Genomic DNA, 15,050 nt, shown 5'->3' with positions numbered 1-15,050 from the left:
TACCTTCTAGTGACCTGATTGCCACTCCACAGCTTTCAACTTCTCTCACTGATGTTTTACCAGTGATTGAAAAACCTTCTTTTAGAATGTGTATGTGGAAAGGTGAAGCTGATTGAAGGTGGATCCCCACACTTCCATCAAGTCCACAGCAACCCTTAGTGGTTTGTCTCTGGCATGTGATTGACCTGACAAATCAGGAGCAAAGAAGACAATTCTAAGAGAAATATGAGGAAAGACCACAGGTACATTCAGCCAGATGGTTGAGACTTTTTGAAGCTGTTAAAACATTGAAACTTATATGTTAATAGTTAACTCTAAAAACTTGCTAGAAATTAATCTCTTCATGGAACTCTATGAACCTTCACAACCCTCTTCTTAGTCACTCTCTCTTCATAAAAACCAAACAACCTTTCTGCAACAAACTTTCTGCAAATCATTCCTTTACTGATTAACATGAATTATTAGTCACTGTGGTCAGAGGACTGCAGCTGATATTTGCACTCCCCACTAATTAAGGCCTGTAATGGTGACAGAATTTCATCGTATTCAGAGTCACTCTGGATAGTGTCTGCTAAATGGCTAAAACACATGTGCTGTGTGCCTTCCACCTGGCTACATTATGCATGCTAGTCAGCCTATCGATCACCACCTGCCAGCACACCAATCACATTCACAACAGCCTAAACTGTGGAATAAAGATGAGAGGTTGCTTGCATTTACAGTGTGTCGATACACTTTGGAAGACAGATGGACTTGACACAAGGATAAAAAGTTTTGTGATCCCCCCCTCCCTTTTTTTTTTTTTTTTTGGATAAATAGGCCAAGAAAAAACAGTGTTTGGTGTCTGCCCTGTCAATATGGCTTGTGCTTGATAACCAAGCAGGCAAAGCAGGAGGCACTCAGCTGTAATCCTCCAATGGGATTGGGGAAAACAAAGTAGACCAGGAAGGGCTCACGCTGTGTCGGTGATGAGTGGTAATCATGAGAGGATGGCGAACGCTTTTATTAGGGTAGAACAGGTCAGGAATGAAAGCACTGCGGAGGCATGCAAGCGCACACACAAAAACACAATACACATTGACATGGACAGACACAAATAGCAGTATATAAACCAATGGTGACAGACTCACAGGAACATGCTTTTAGGGAAGGTTAAAACTTCTCAGGCAAGTGTGCACAAGCAAGTTGTCACCAGCTGCCATAATGCAAGGGGATAGAAGAAGTTAAACGATTGGGGTTCTGCTAAACTACTGTCAGTTCTATTCCAATCCTTACTGATCACAAATAAAGGTCAATACTCACAGACATAAGCAACCACTGTTCCAGAGCTTCAGCTTCATCCCTGGCGAACTGGTCACTGGATAAAAAAAAAATGAGCTAGAAGTTACAGCTCTGGATGTCTGAGTTGGTTCTTGAATTCATATTATATCATGTACTCATAGTTGTGCACAACACTTCACAGAAGGACCACACAACTTAGGACAATGCATAATGTATCATTAAAAGTCAATACAGAATGTTGTACTCACCTTAGATTTCTGATGTACCATTTAGAAAGGCAGAAAATGCATGCAAATAGACACACAAAGAAAGAAAACATCTCTCGATTATGAATCAAAACACAAACACAGAGACTACATTAGCATGCAAATTCCTCAAAATGGCTTGACATACTGATAAACACTCAAAAGGCTGTGAAAAGGGCTTATCCAAACCTTGGTCGGCAGGACCACAGTTGAGAATGTACAAAGCTTCCCAAAGGTTAATGGGATTCCTCAATCCTTAACAGAAAATATCTTAAATTTTTGAAGAAAGCCACTGGGGTGTGGCATGGGGTGATTCAAGGGCTCTTCAGTGTATTTACAAAAGAAGAAAGACAATGTGAATTTGAATTTGAATTTCTGTCAATCAACACTGCCCGGGAGACTAAGATAACAGAAAGGTGCAGGTTAGAGGCTTAGTTTTAGGTTTTGGTACACACAAATGACACACGACACAAAAAAATGAATGGCATCGTTCTCAAAAAAAACAAAAAACTCAGATTTTTTTTATTTATTTATCAGTTTATTTGTCAGGGATGATGCAAAGAGAAACATTGTAACAGGTTAAAGTAACATGAAACAGATGTATTGCATATAGGATTTCTAGCCAAGGCTAACTTGCAACCCCTGTCCCTGGTTAGGCTTTTCTACTTAACTATAATCATAACATATCATTACCAGAAATACATTAGTTAAATAGAGCTCATAATAAATAGTAACATTCTCAATAACAACAGTATTTACATCACATAACAATCAATTTACATGGCATCAACATTTTGTAAACATAGTGTAGGTCCTAATATGACTTTCAACTTTTGTGACTTTATTCTATCCCATTTTGAAGTAAACTTTATTAAGTAGTTTTAAAGGTACCTTGTTGAATTTTTAATCAGTAGTAGCACATTGGAGCAGTGTTTTTTTACGGGGATTTTTTTTACATCCATATTTTGTTTCTGTTGTGATACACATTCCTGCCTCCAGTTTCACCCTGTTTTACTGATGGACAGTTGGTTGCAGCAAACATGGATGTGAACAATACAAGTCAGCTTTGTAAATGTATCAGACAGACATGCATCAACACGCTTGTTAAATTTCAATACACAAAATGCATTTTGGTCAGAAACGGTGAATGTAAACATAACTTTTGTTTGTTTACAAGAAAATTCCACAGGACATCTTTAAAACCCCTGAAAACTTGGTGTTAAATCATAAGATTGTCTTTAAAACATTAAATATTCATGACAGATTATACAACAACAATCAAAATTAAAGCTTAAAACAACCTACCTTATGTAGTAGTTACTAAGAGATTAACGCTCAAAAACTCAGCTAATCTCCTTCATCAGGACTGTGTGGGTGCACTTTGATCAGATTTGACTGACAGTGTTGGTAACATAACCAAACAAACTCACAAGTGTCATCACATTTTGATTCAAATATTGCTAAATTCTGATTAGTGTACAAAAGTACACCTTTGTGTCACCTTTTTCTAACTAAGTCCAATCTGCTTCAAACCAACGAGAACGACACAGACAAAAAAACAAAAAAAACAAAGCAGAAATCTCTCATATGAAATAACCAAAGCTGTTTTAACTCTGACAGTAAACAGTGTGTTCACGTAGCACCCCCACTGATCAGAGTAAGGAGCTAATTGAGAAAAGTGTTTTTCAGGGCCATTAAGTAATCAGTCAACCTCAACCAAGTATGGTTTTTAAGCTATGGTGATCTGTCATTTTCACAACAAGTGTAGTGCCAAAACCCCAAGGACAATAGATAAAAAAAAATACAATAACAAGCAAAACAGAATTGGAAGATACTTCGATATTGAGGACATATAACTTTGAAAAGTGGAAATTAAAATATAATGTCATCTACTGGAGAACTGATTTACCCTTCTTTATACAACTTGACAGAGACCAGTCACTGATTATAGGACATAAATAATGCATTATTTACCGACATTAATAATTTAACACAATTAAACAATCACAAGGAACTTTCCAAACAGAGCAGATATCATGGTAGCAAAGCCTTTTTCACAGAAGATATGAAAGGAAGAAAAACACATCAGTTTCAGGCTTACTGGGACACTTGAATGGAGCAGAGCAATTGTGAGTAACAGCTGTGCTTGTCCTATTACAAAAAGTCAAAATATCTTGTGGAAAAAGGCCTATTGTGGATGCTAAGCAAGTTTGGCATGTTCCATTTGTTGAGTTATTCACTGCTGAATGGATTTCGGTTGCTGCTGATCTTGACGATAGTGCTGGCAATGAAGGTTTGATAAACTAAAAAAAGGTTTCTAGTTTAAGTCAAAATGAAATGCCTTTCTAAAATAAGGCTCTAACTATTTCCATAAGTAGCAAAGTAAACACTTGTAGTTCAACCTCATGTTACATTTCTTTTATACTGAATTCACAGTCGAAAGCTGTTATTGTGTCCTCCATCTGGATCAACCACTGGCAAAAGACACTTGTGTGGCTACCTCCTTTATTTTAGGGATTTCTGGTCGAGGCCACTCAAGGATGCTAGTCTTTTGTAATGCATCAAAATATAGAAATGGTTCTGTCAAAAGATATCTGAGTAAATAGTGCTTTTTTTATTGCTTTCTGACAATACCAGCTACTCATTCATCGCACGGTCCGGGCAGCACAATCTTCACAAACTTCCATCAGTATCAATTGACAAAGACCATATGACAAAGTGAATTTTGACATGGTAGAAGAAATTTCATTACCTGGAGTAGTAATTCTTCAATAACTGGTACTGAAAGCCAACTCAAACACTTTGCATATACTTTATTGGCACTTCAGGCTTTGTCGCTACAAGAATGCTACTTGTCCTTTAATATTTAAACGCCATTCACTAAATACACTGCATCTGTGTGAAAGCATGATAATCACAATAAGATCTACTGTAAAGACCTTGAAATTGCAAGCCTGTTTTGTAACTTCAGGCTACGTCCCCCCCCCCCTTGTTGAGGTTATTGGCAGTGCCTGTATGAGACGATGCAGCTGTACCCTTTACTACGCTGAAAGTACTTTAATTCGTCTTGTGTACTTGCTCTATAAAAACTAATTCTGCAGTCTTTGCTGATCAGCACAGCCTGACTCCCCTCTGCTTGCCCTGCTGTGACCGTAATCACAGATATCCTACATCTCCATATTATCAAGTTAGCGTCCAGCTGCAAATGTTCTTCACACAACACCCTCACAGTTTTAATTGAAGTCTTTCAAGTGGAGAAACACAATAATTACCCCTGCTGACCTTCAAGTTTTTTCTTTCATCTCATCTCATTCTCTTTCATCACCCTCTTGGCTATGACTTTCTTTTTGTTGTCACTTTCATATCGTTTTTTGTATTTGCTTTATGTTTCCTCTTTTACTCCCTTTCTGTCTTTGAGTTTCAATCCGATGCTTCTCCGGAGAGTTAAAGCAAAAGCCAAACATACAAACACACGCATTTATCCAGACACATTAATACACCTGCATGCCTTCCAGTAGACTTTGTCACTGTGCCGCCTTAAAGCCTGTAATTTGTGGAGAATTATTTTGTTTTGTCCTTTAAGTGGCACATTGCAGCTCTCAGGGGCCTTGGATGTGTTAATAGCTGCCTCTTAATAACAATTGCTGTTTGTTTTTTTTTTTTTTGGCTGGGTTTATTTTGACAAATGGCGCGTCTGAAACATGCAAACAGATGTGACCTTAACCAAGCGCTCGGTGGATTTGTAGATTCGATTAGGTTTGAAGGGGAAAGTCATTCATGCAAGTTTTAAAAAGAAAGAGAGAATATAAAAAGGAGACTATTCAGCTTTCGTTATCATGGGATCGTCAGGGATGAGTACAAATAAAATAAATGTCTGCTGGTGGTTTTTTTGTATTTTTTTTCCTTCCTCTTCCTCTGAGTGTTTAACTTTGTTTTCATTTAAAAAATTAAAACAAAGCAATGACTGTGCTGAATTAATTCTGTATTTTCATATACGAGATAACAATAATGAAAATTAATATCAAAATAACATTTGGTGTGTGTTTTTTAATCCCAGCAGTGCCACTAAGGGTGTGTTTTTTTTTATTTTGTTCTTTTTTTGTTTGTTTTTTTCAGGGCAGCTTTGGGTTGCACCCAACACAGATAAGGCCCACAGTGAGGTTAAACCCGTGGGAAGACGCTCCGGGGTGAGCTGAAAGAGGCTTATTTCAGTTAATCAAGACTGGTGGTGAGTCTGTGTCTGTTGGGAAAAGGGAGTTTCTGTTATGCTTATGGCTTCAGAGACCTAGGCGCTGATTTATAGATTGTGTACACATGGTGAAATACTTTCTGAGTTTTCGCTTATTGAGTCTCAAATTACCACCACTGAAGTATGAAAAACATTATTATTATTAACATTATTATTAACATTGACCTGCTTACACACATATGTAAGACCTTGATATTTGCAGCTGAAGGCTGACACAAGATTCCTTTGTCACCATGTTCAGGTCAAGTGATGCCCCCTTAAGCAAAGATAAACACTTCACATCTCTTTCATATATACAGCTCCAGAAAGGTTTAGAATAATCCTAAAGTAACTGTAAATCATTCTGCCAACGTGTGACAAACACACACACACAATATGACTTTACTAATCTCTCAGAGACAACCATCATACATCCATCATCAGCATGGAGCAAGATGAAAATCTTAGGCGATAAATATCTTGCATTAGAACTGCTGCTCTTTTTTTCTGCTAAAATAATAGAACTTTATAAGATTATTTAATAAAGCACGTTGCATTTTTGTTAATTAAAAAAATATTTCTCGTAAAAATGTTGTGTTCCCATGCAAGGAATTCACACTGAGATCCTATTGGCCACCGGATTTCAAATACGATTGGTGATTGGGTTATTATCCCTGATGGAATAATGTATGTACCGTTTAGAAAATGTTAAATGAATTGGATGATATACTGCATCTTGCAATAACAAATAGATTGAACAGTAATGCCTTGTAATGTTGTGTAAGGTAAAGCCTTCCACACATGTAAGGCTTCCCTTTTTCCTTTTTTTAAAACCAATTTTCACCCAAAAATACACAGATTTAAAAAAAAAAGAAAAAAGATTTTCAGATGGATTTTATGTCACGTTTCCGTTTCTGCTGCAAAAAGACAGCAATTACAGTAAACAAGGTTAGCTTGTAATAAGCACAACTACATGTGTTTCCATTGAACATTGTCATTTTTAAATCATATCTTTCGTTTTTTTATTATCTGATTTTCCACAAGTTGTTTTTTGGGTTTTTTTTTGGGGGGGGGGGGGGGGGGTGGTTCTCTGTACTTTTACCACACACTGTTTCCTCCAGTACACTAGTTACACACTTTCAATATGCACACACACATAGCAAATTGAATAAGAATGTGGCTGAGCACACAAAAAATTTTACCATTAATATTTTAAAAACTTACCAGTGTTAGTTAGAAGACACACACAGACATGCTAAGCCAGTCAGCTGCAACCAGTGTGCTACAGAGAGGTGACCAGTTCCCTTCTAACTGTGACGCCTCGAGGAGAGACCAATGAATATTTAAACATCTAATATATTTCACACCGACTCGCTCACACAGACACACACACACACGCACACACGAATAATACAGTATATCGATACTGACTTGGGTCACTACACTAACAAGAATCTAGATATACCCATTAATTTATAATGTGTGTGAGAGAGAGAGAGAGAGAGAGAGAGTGTGTGTGTGTGTGTGTGTGTGTGTGTGTGTCTGTGTCTGTGTCTGTGTATGCGTGCGTGTGAGAGAGAGAGAGAGACAGGTGACAGCTAAGGTCACTGCACAGGATTTGATATATGCAGTCTGCTGCAAAATGACAACAGTAATTTCATGGATGTGCGTGCACACACACACAAACACACACATACACACACATGCACACACATGCATGCACACACACACATATATATGTTTGCTGAACATGGTGTGCTACCAGAGGTGAAAATCAACTCACAGAATTCCAACTGATAAAAAAAACCAAGTAACTAAATAAATAAATGAAGTATAAGCTGGTTTTTATTTTACACATTAGTCCAGTTAGTGAGTCCAACAGTGCTATAAGCCTCAGTTAGCAGTAGAGTTGAGAGACGTGGAAGGTGGGGTTGATGTGGAAATACTGGAGAAGACGCAGTCAAACAGCTGCTGGTTTAATGATCTTGGATGTGAGGAATGAACCTACAATCATGTGGGACCAGCTTTCTAGATTCAACCCGAAGGGCTGAGTCCCATGTACAGAGCCAGACTTTCAGAGTGCAGGCGGGGGCCTGGTGCGGTGATGGTTGCCGACCTCTGATAGCAGCCAGAGGTGCGGAGTAGAGTGGCACGGGTCAGCCGCCAGATGCCTTGACAACAATGGATGAAGGCTTGTACAGATGAAATGCTGGCCTTGTGTTCCTGCTCATGAAACAGAGGAAGCTGATTGAACCAGGAACACTGGAATGGAGAGAAACCAGCTAGCAGAGCTGAGCAAGATGTTATGGGCACACTCTACCCATAAAAACTGTTTGGACCATTAGGTAGGATTGCATGAAGCCATACAGTGCAGCATGGTCTCCATCTCCTGGTTCATCCCGCTGGACTGGGGATGGAAACCCAAAGAGAGGCTGACTGTGAGAGTCAAGGGACCAAAGGGTTGTTGAGGATAATTCATCATATGGAATGTAAGAGTTTCATGATGGTTACCTGATATGCCAAGGTGTACTGAAACAGTTCTATGAGTGACGGAGCACAGAAGATGATCATCAAGAGCTCTGGCGTTGATGGGGTCCAACAGAGGCTCCCAGGGAACGCCCAGTTGCACAGCCAGAGAGAAGTCCAAAACATTTTGCGGGTTTATTCCAGTAAACAGGCAAAGGTCAGAACCAGGAGATCAGTCGGAGAAGGCAAACTTAACCGGCAGGGATCAGGCAGGGTCCAGGGAAATAGGCTGAAGGTCAGATGAGAAGGAGATCAGGAAGGATTCATGACAGAGATATAGTGAAAACATTTTTTAAAAATGTAGAAGATGTGGAAATAATAAAGTTTTGTTATTCGCTGATGGTGGTGATGGCAGAGGAGAATTAACTATTTTCACTTTTTTTTTATGAACAAACACACACATACATACACTCTGACACCCTCCCTTGCTAATGAGAGCTAGAGGGTAAGCTATTGCTCCCTTGTCCTCCATGCTTGACTGCAAACAGGATAAACACGGACTTAACCACAATCCTCAGAGGAATCTGACGACCTTTACTAACTTTACAGCTGAGTGTGTGCGTGAGTGTATGTGTGTGCGTGTGCGCATGTGTGTGTGTATTTATGGTGTTTATATGCATGTTCAAATTCATAACATTGTTAACTGTAATGGGAAAATCAACCTGCAACAAGTCATTGCACACACACCTCACAACTACATCAACATGACAACAGCATACAGGATGCAGGGTACATTTAATGAAACAGAGGGAAGCACAGTTAACTGAATACATAACTCTACTGACCACATTTTACATTTTGAGTGATGAGAATGAATTCAAGGGTAGATTTGCTGGTAACAGGAGGAGGGAGCTGTTTTTTTTTTCTAGAGGTCTTCTAGTTGGTGGAAGATTGTCAATTGTCCCTTTCTGTAGTGATGGAAAACTGTCTGATTTAAAAACAAAAAACAAAAAAACTCCAACATTTCTCTGCACATCTGAATGTCTGACAGTTGAATGAAATAAATAACAACAGTAAGCAAGACAGCAACTGGATGTACTGTATGCAAGGCTTGAAAAAAACACACATACTGAAATCAAGCATTTCATTTTATAGTGCACCTTTGCACAAACCTTTTAAAAAAACACAGTAATAATAAATAATAATAATTTATTACTTATAATAATAATAAGTAATAAAGCAGTAAGCAGTAATGCTAGTCACTGTATGCTTGTCACAGCTCTTAATAATGGACATAAAAAAATACTTTTAGTGGAAAACGAGCTGCCTCAAAGCTGGAGGACTGAGCACCGTCATTATCCTAACAATGACGTGTCAGTGTGTGACTTGAGACTTCAGTTAAGAGAAATGTTGACCCCAACAGATGAAGTTTGGCTACACTGGCTTCATTGGCTTCTAAAAGATCCAGGATATTGCATAGCTTACTTTAAAGTGTACTGCCTGTCTTCTGAGACAGAGATAAACTTTACATCTATGGAAACAAAAGACTGACCCTAATGATTCAGTAAGTTGCTGCTTCCTGTATTCCGAAATTGCTGAAGGAGAAGGAAGTTTAGGTCTGTGTAATGTAACATGAAGGTTTAAGCATCCACTGGTGGATTTAACTGCATGCGTATGGAAGCTGCAAGTCTATCCTGCATTTGGCAAATTTAGCTGTGTGTGAATGTTCAAATTTTGATATATATATATATACATGTATATGTGTGTGTGTGTATATATATGTATATTTTTTTTAAATATCAATATGAGGAAGCCTTTTCGGGCCATGCTAGCTGAGGTCCTCACTAGTACAGAAATATGTTTTTGTTGTTACAGTTTGCCAGGTGGAGGATATAATGAGGACTTTGGGGTGGGACAGGATAATCACAGCAGAGTAATCATTTATCTTTCTCCTGTGTGTGTGTGTGTGTATATGTTTGTGTTTGTGTGCATGTGTGCATGTGTGTATGTGTACGTGTGTCCGCCCTGCCAACCTTGAGCTGAGGAATGACTCCATAATCGTCGCTCTGCTCTGCGCCCATCTAGCCTGCAAGTTTTAGTTATTACATATCTCGCACACACGGTGAGCCATAATTCAGGAATTCACATTAGTAATTACATGCACACACACACACACACACACACACACACACACACATACACACATTTTTAGTGCCCTGCCCTCTACAGCTATCCATAATTTGCAGAGATAGACCAACAGACACATTTCCACCACCACCAACTAATCATAATTCAACGACTGATGGATAAAAAGACACACACACACACACACACACACAAACACACACACACACACAGTCACTGGCATGCAATATATTAATATTGTTATGGTCTCAGCAGTAACCTGTCAGTCAACCCTGCCCACTTGACCCTTGTATGTTAAGTGTGTGTGTGGGTGTACTTGACCCTGCCATGTTGCTGTGTTAAATGTTCAGCTGATTAGGCAGTGATTTATTCAACCTTTCCTGATCAATTGGCATTTAGTGATAAATGATAAACATCATGACACCTGGATGTCAGCCAGTTGGCTGTTCTGGCCTATATTCTAAATATAAACATATAGACACATAAACATGCACAGTACAGAAATGCATGTAATTCATCTCAGGTGATCTTGTGTTTCTCTTCAATTTGAGGACATCATTCATTCCAATCAAGCAGTAAAGTGAGCAGATTGGGATTCATGTGATGAATTCTGGGAAGGATTACCCCCTCTGGACAGGAGGGAATGTCTAATAAGGTCATCACGGCCTGTCAACTAATCACAGACCTGTGTGACAGCCAATCATTCAATCAGATAAATTTATGCCAGCTAAATCAGACCAGATTCCCACTGATGTCCTGTGGCATTTTGTGTGTGTGTGTGTGTGTGTGTGTGTGTGTATGTATGTATGTATGTGTATACCTTGTGGGGACATGAATACCTCACTAGTCATATGGATCACACATTTACACACACTGTTATACAGTTATTATTATTATTATTATTATACACACAGTTCTCAATTGTCATTAGGTGGTTTTGTAAGTGGTGAACCATGGCCCGTGGACCCTGGGCCTTCAAAGTGACAATAAAAAATCAAACATAGCAATAAAAATAATAACCAGAGCCCTGTCACATGGAAGCTCAGCATTTTAAAGGTTTCTTTGCCCTAACTGGCTTCACAACACTCAAAGGTGATTCCGGAAAGCCAGTCACACCAAACTGGCTATCATGACACCACTAAATTTAAAGCTGGAGTGTGGGACTTTTGTGTCCCCCTCCTCACAGTGAGAGTAAAAGGGGGCGCTCGGCTGTGAATGCCTGACACAGGCATGCAGCACACTCTCATGCGCAACCCCATATGACAGGCACACAGACAGGGCCGGTAAAAATGGATATGTTTTGACAGACCACCGGCTAAAAAATGTATTTTTTTGACAGCCCACTGGCCCACCTGGATTTGTCCCAGTATGCCCAATGGCCAATACACCACTGGCTGTAACCTACTGTTGCGGCTGTAAAATGGTGGATAAATTGTTTTGAGTGTCACACAACCCCCGTGAAATGATTCATTTCACTATCAGAATTAGATCCATTCAGCTCTATAACATTTGGAAAGTCTAGAAGAGCCGCATGATTAATGGCCAAATAGCCAGCACAGGAATGTCACTCCTGACATGAGATTTAAAAACTCTGTATACAGTGAAATACAGAGAGATTCATCTGGCAATGATAGGCTTAATCAGCACTGTTTGAACTTGTTTGGCAAGGGCTCGAATGTAAAAGTTCCCCACTACAGGTTTAAATAAGACATGTAAACGACTAGGCCTATATTATTTTGTGAAAAGAAATGAAACAAGCAAATCACATCGACTTATTTCTTATATTTGTTTAGCTATGCCATACAAACAAGTTAAATGTAGATATCAGATGTTTCATACTGACCAGCCAACACCTCCTGAGATGAAATGAGAAAAGGCACAAGCTCTTTGTAAGCTATGCTCAGCCATTTTTCACTACCTTAATTAAGCCATTTATTGCCATTTCATGTCCATAGCAACAAAACTAGAGATGCAAATTGTAGGTTTTGATTATCAAATGAGAAAAATGAGAAAAATAAATAAAATAAATTTGTTATTTCTCACTGAAATATGTCTTAACTGCAGGCTAGTTATAGGAAAATTAATGACAAATTTATCCATTTTATATTGACTTCTGTGCCTGAACACTGCGATAAAATATAAAATCAAACAGTAAAACGTAAGACACAAAATTGGACAAAAGTCAACCTAAAATCAGTTACAGTTTTAACTATACAAATGCTCACAGGTTGACAATGCTCACAATGAGACCAGTTAACAGCCAACAACTTGTACCCATGAAACAATCAACGACGTTCTGCTTCCTTATGGCAAGGGAAGACAACATAGAAGGTTTGGAGTTAGCACATATTTTCAGAAACATTTTCAACCAAATATACTGCAGTGTTCTTGTCAATTTTTGCCCAGAATAAGGCAACAAGTAATTAATGTTTCTCATGCAGCAGATAAATGGAACTGCAGTTACTGGGTTAGTGAGTTACTGTTTGTTTCCTCTCACTCACTGACTACTTTTGTAGGTTGCTTATCCACTACGCATTTGCGAATGCCCGGGAGATGTCAGGATATTGTCCCACCCACAACTCAACAAAATATGATTGGCTAAGACAACTGTCAAAATCAAATTCATGCCCGCATTGACTTGAATTACAAAGGCATTCGTTACAGCTAAGGTCCTGGCGGGGGGAGTCGCTGATTCACCCAGATACCGCAACAAAAATTGTGATTGGTCCATTTCCTGTTCCGTTATATTAACCCACTGTTTGCTAAGACATATTAATCCAAGTTTATAAGGATGATCTAGAAATTAAGATTTAAGAGTTAGAATTAAGAGTTAAATTAAAAGGGTTTCCTTCTGTAGTGTAATGGCTGCAAGACATTACACATTTCAGCAGGTATTTAGGGAAAAAGACAAAACACCACATGCAAGAAGTATCCAAAGGTGCAATTTTTCACTCTGCAGTTTCCACTGTACTGCACTGTACTTACTGGAAATAACTACTTACTACTGGAAATGTCGCATAATTTTGATAAAGCACTACCTGAATGCTACTGAGAAATGCAGTCAAAGTAAGTAAGGTACCTCTCAACACTGTGCACACAATAACAAGGCAGCAAAACATACATACATCAGAATATCGTCTGCATATTGAAACACATTTACTTGAACTGCTTATCCACATTTCCTATATTGTTGCATGCTGTGTTGCATTTCTTCTTTCCCTGAGAGTACCTTGAACTTGGATTTAGTACCACCTCCTGAGCCAACCCTGTGTCCTAGAAATTATGTTATAAACTACTAAATTGTTTTCCCAATGACATTGTGTTGAGGAATGTAATTACCATCTGGAGTATGTTCACGGGCAACATTTTTTCGAATGAATGAAGTGCAACATTTATGAACTGATCTGAAATCAGGGGGCGGTCATTGGAGTGCATTGCAAGTATACACAACATAGAACTCTGACACCAGAGACCAGGGTTCACATTCTGTCTCCTGTCTGTGGTTAAGTGTAGGCAACAAAGGCACTTGCTTAAGGGTAATGAAAGATTGTGATGCTGTAGTCACCATGAGTGGATATTATATTGCAAGGTTGAAATTTTTGTTCTGTGCCCGACAAGGGCAAATGCGCTGCAACCTAAGAAAACACATGCAAGTAGACAAAACACAAGCAAATTAAGAAAACATCATCAATTTGACAACAGCATTTAGAAAACGCACTCCAAACGCCACAACACATTAACAAAATGCGCTTTTACTTTTACAATTTACAGTTTACTTTTGGTCTGACTCAGAGACACAACATATATTTAGTTTAAAATAGTGAATATTTTATAAATATTTTGTAAAATAAATAAATACATTTCAACCTCTGTAGCATGAGGTTAGAAAAACAACATGTCCATGATTCTCTCACTAAAAACTCACAGAAAACATTCTCTGTATGTTTGCACCTTCCTAATGGATGCAAATAAAACATTTAATTTCTGTGTGTGTAGCTTTGTTTTTCCCAGCAGCAGATTTCTGAATAAGTGGAATGGGTATGAGTCAAGATTAACAGGTGTCATTTTTAATTGTTATGGATCATTTATTTGAAGAGCTTTGAAAAAGGTCCAGTGTTGTCAACATCCATTTGATGTAATTGCTTCTTTAATGCACTCAAAAATTAGTATTTTTAATGAGGGATTTTAACTCTCCTGTTTAACAACTCCTGTAATTAACACAGACAGATGTGTTTCTGAGGAAATATATCAATTTTACTGAAAAGATTTCAATCTCTTACAGTGACTCATTCTTGTCTTAACTTTCCTTTCCCCTTCTTTATTTTTTCGTTTCTCCTCTACACCTCTGTCTTTGTCCTCATTACTACCTCAATCTCTCATGCATCATCTGCTCATTCTTTTCTTTCCTTCTTACATCCTTACATCCTTACATCACCTCTCTCTCTCTCTCTCTCACTGTGTCTTGCAGGCTTTTCATGAGTCTGTCAATCTGTCAACCACTCACACTTCTATGTGACATTGAATCATCCAATAAGTGACAGCGCCCACCACAGTGCAGCGCCTTACCAAACGAGGTGTGTGTTTGTTTGTAGATGTGTTTGTGTGTGTGTGTCATTGAGAGAGAGCAAGCAACAGAAAGAGAGAAAGTGTGCAAATTAGTGTGAAAATGTATGTTTTGTGTGTGT

The sequence above is a fragment of the Thunnus maccoyii genome, chromosome 3 (genome assembly GCF_910596095.1).
Source record: "Thunnus maccoyii chromosome 3, fThuMac1.1, whole genome shotgun sequence".
Taxonomy (NCBI): Eukaryota; Metazoa; Chordata; class Actinopteri; order Scombriformes; family Scombridae; genus Thunnus; species Thunnus maccoyii.
Note: the sequence above shows the minus strand (reverse complement) of the source record.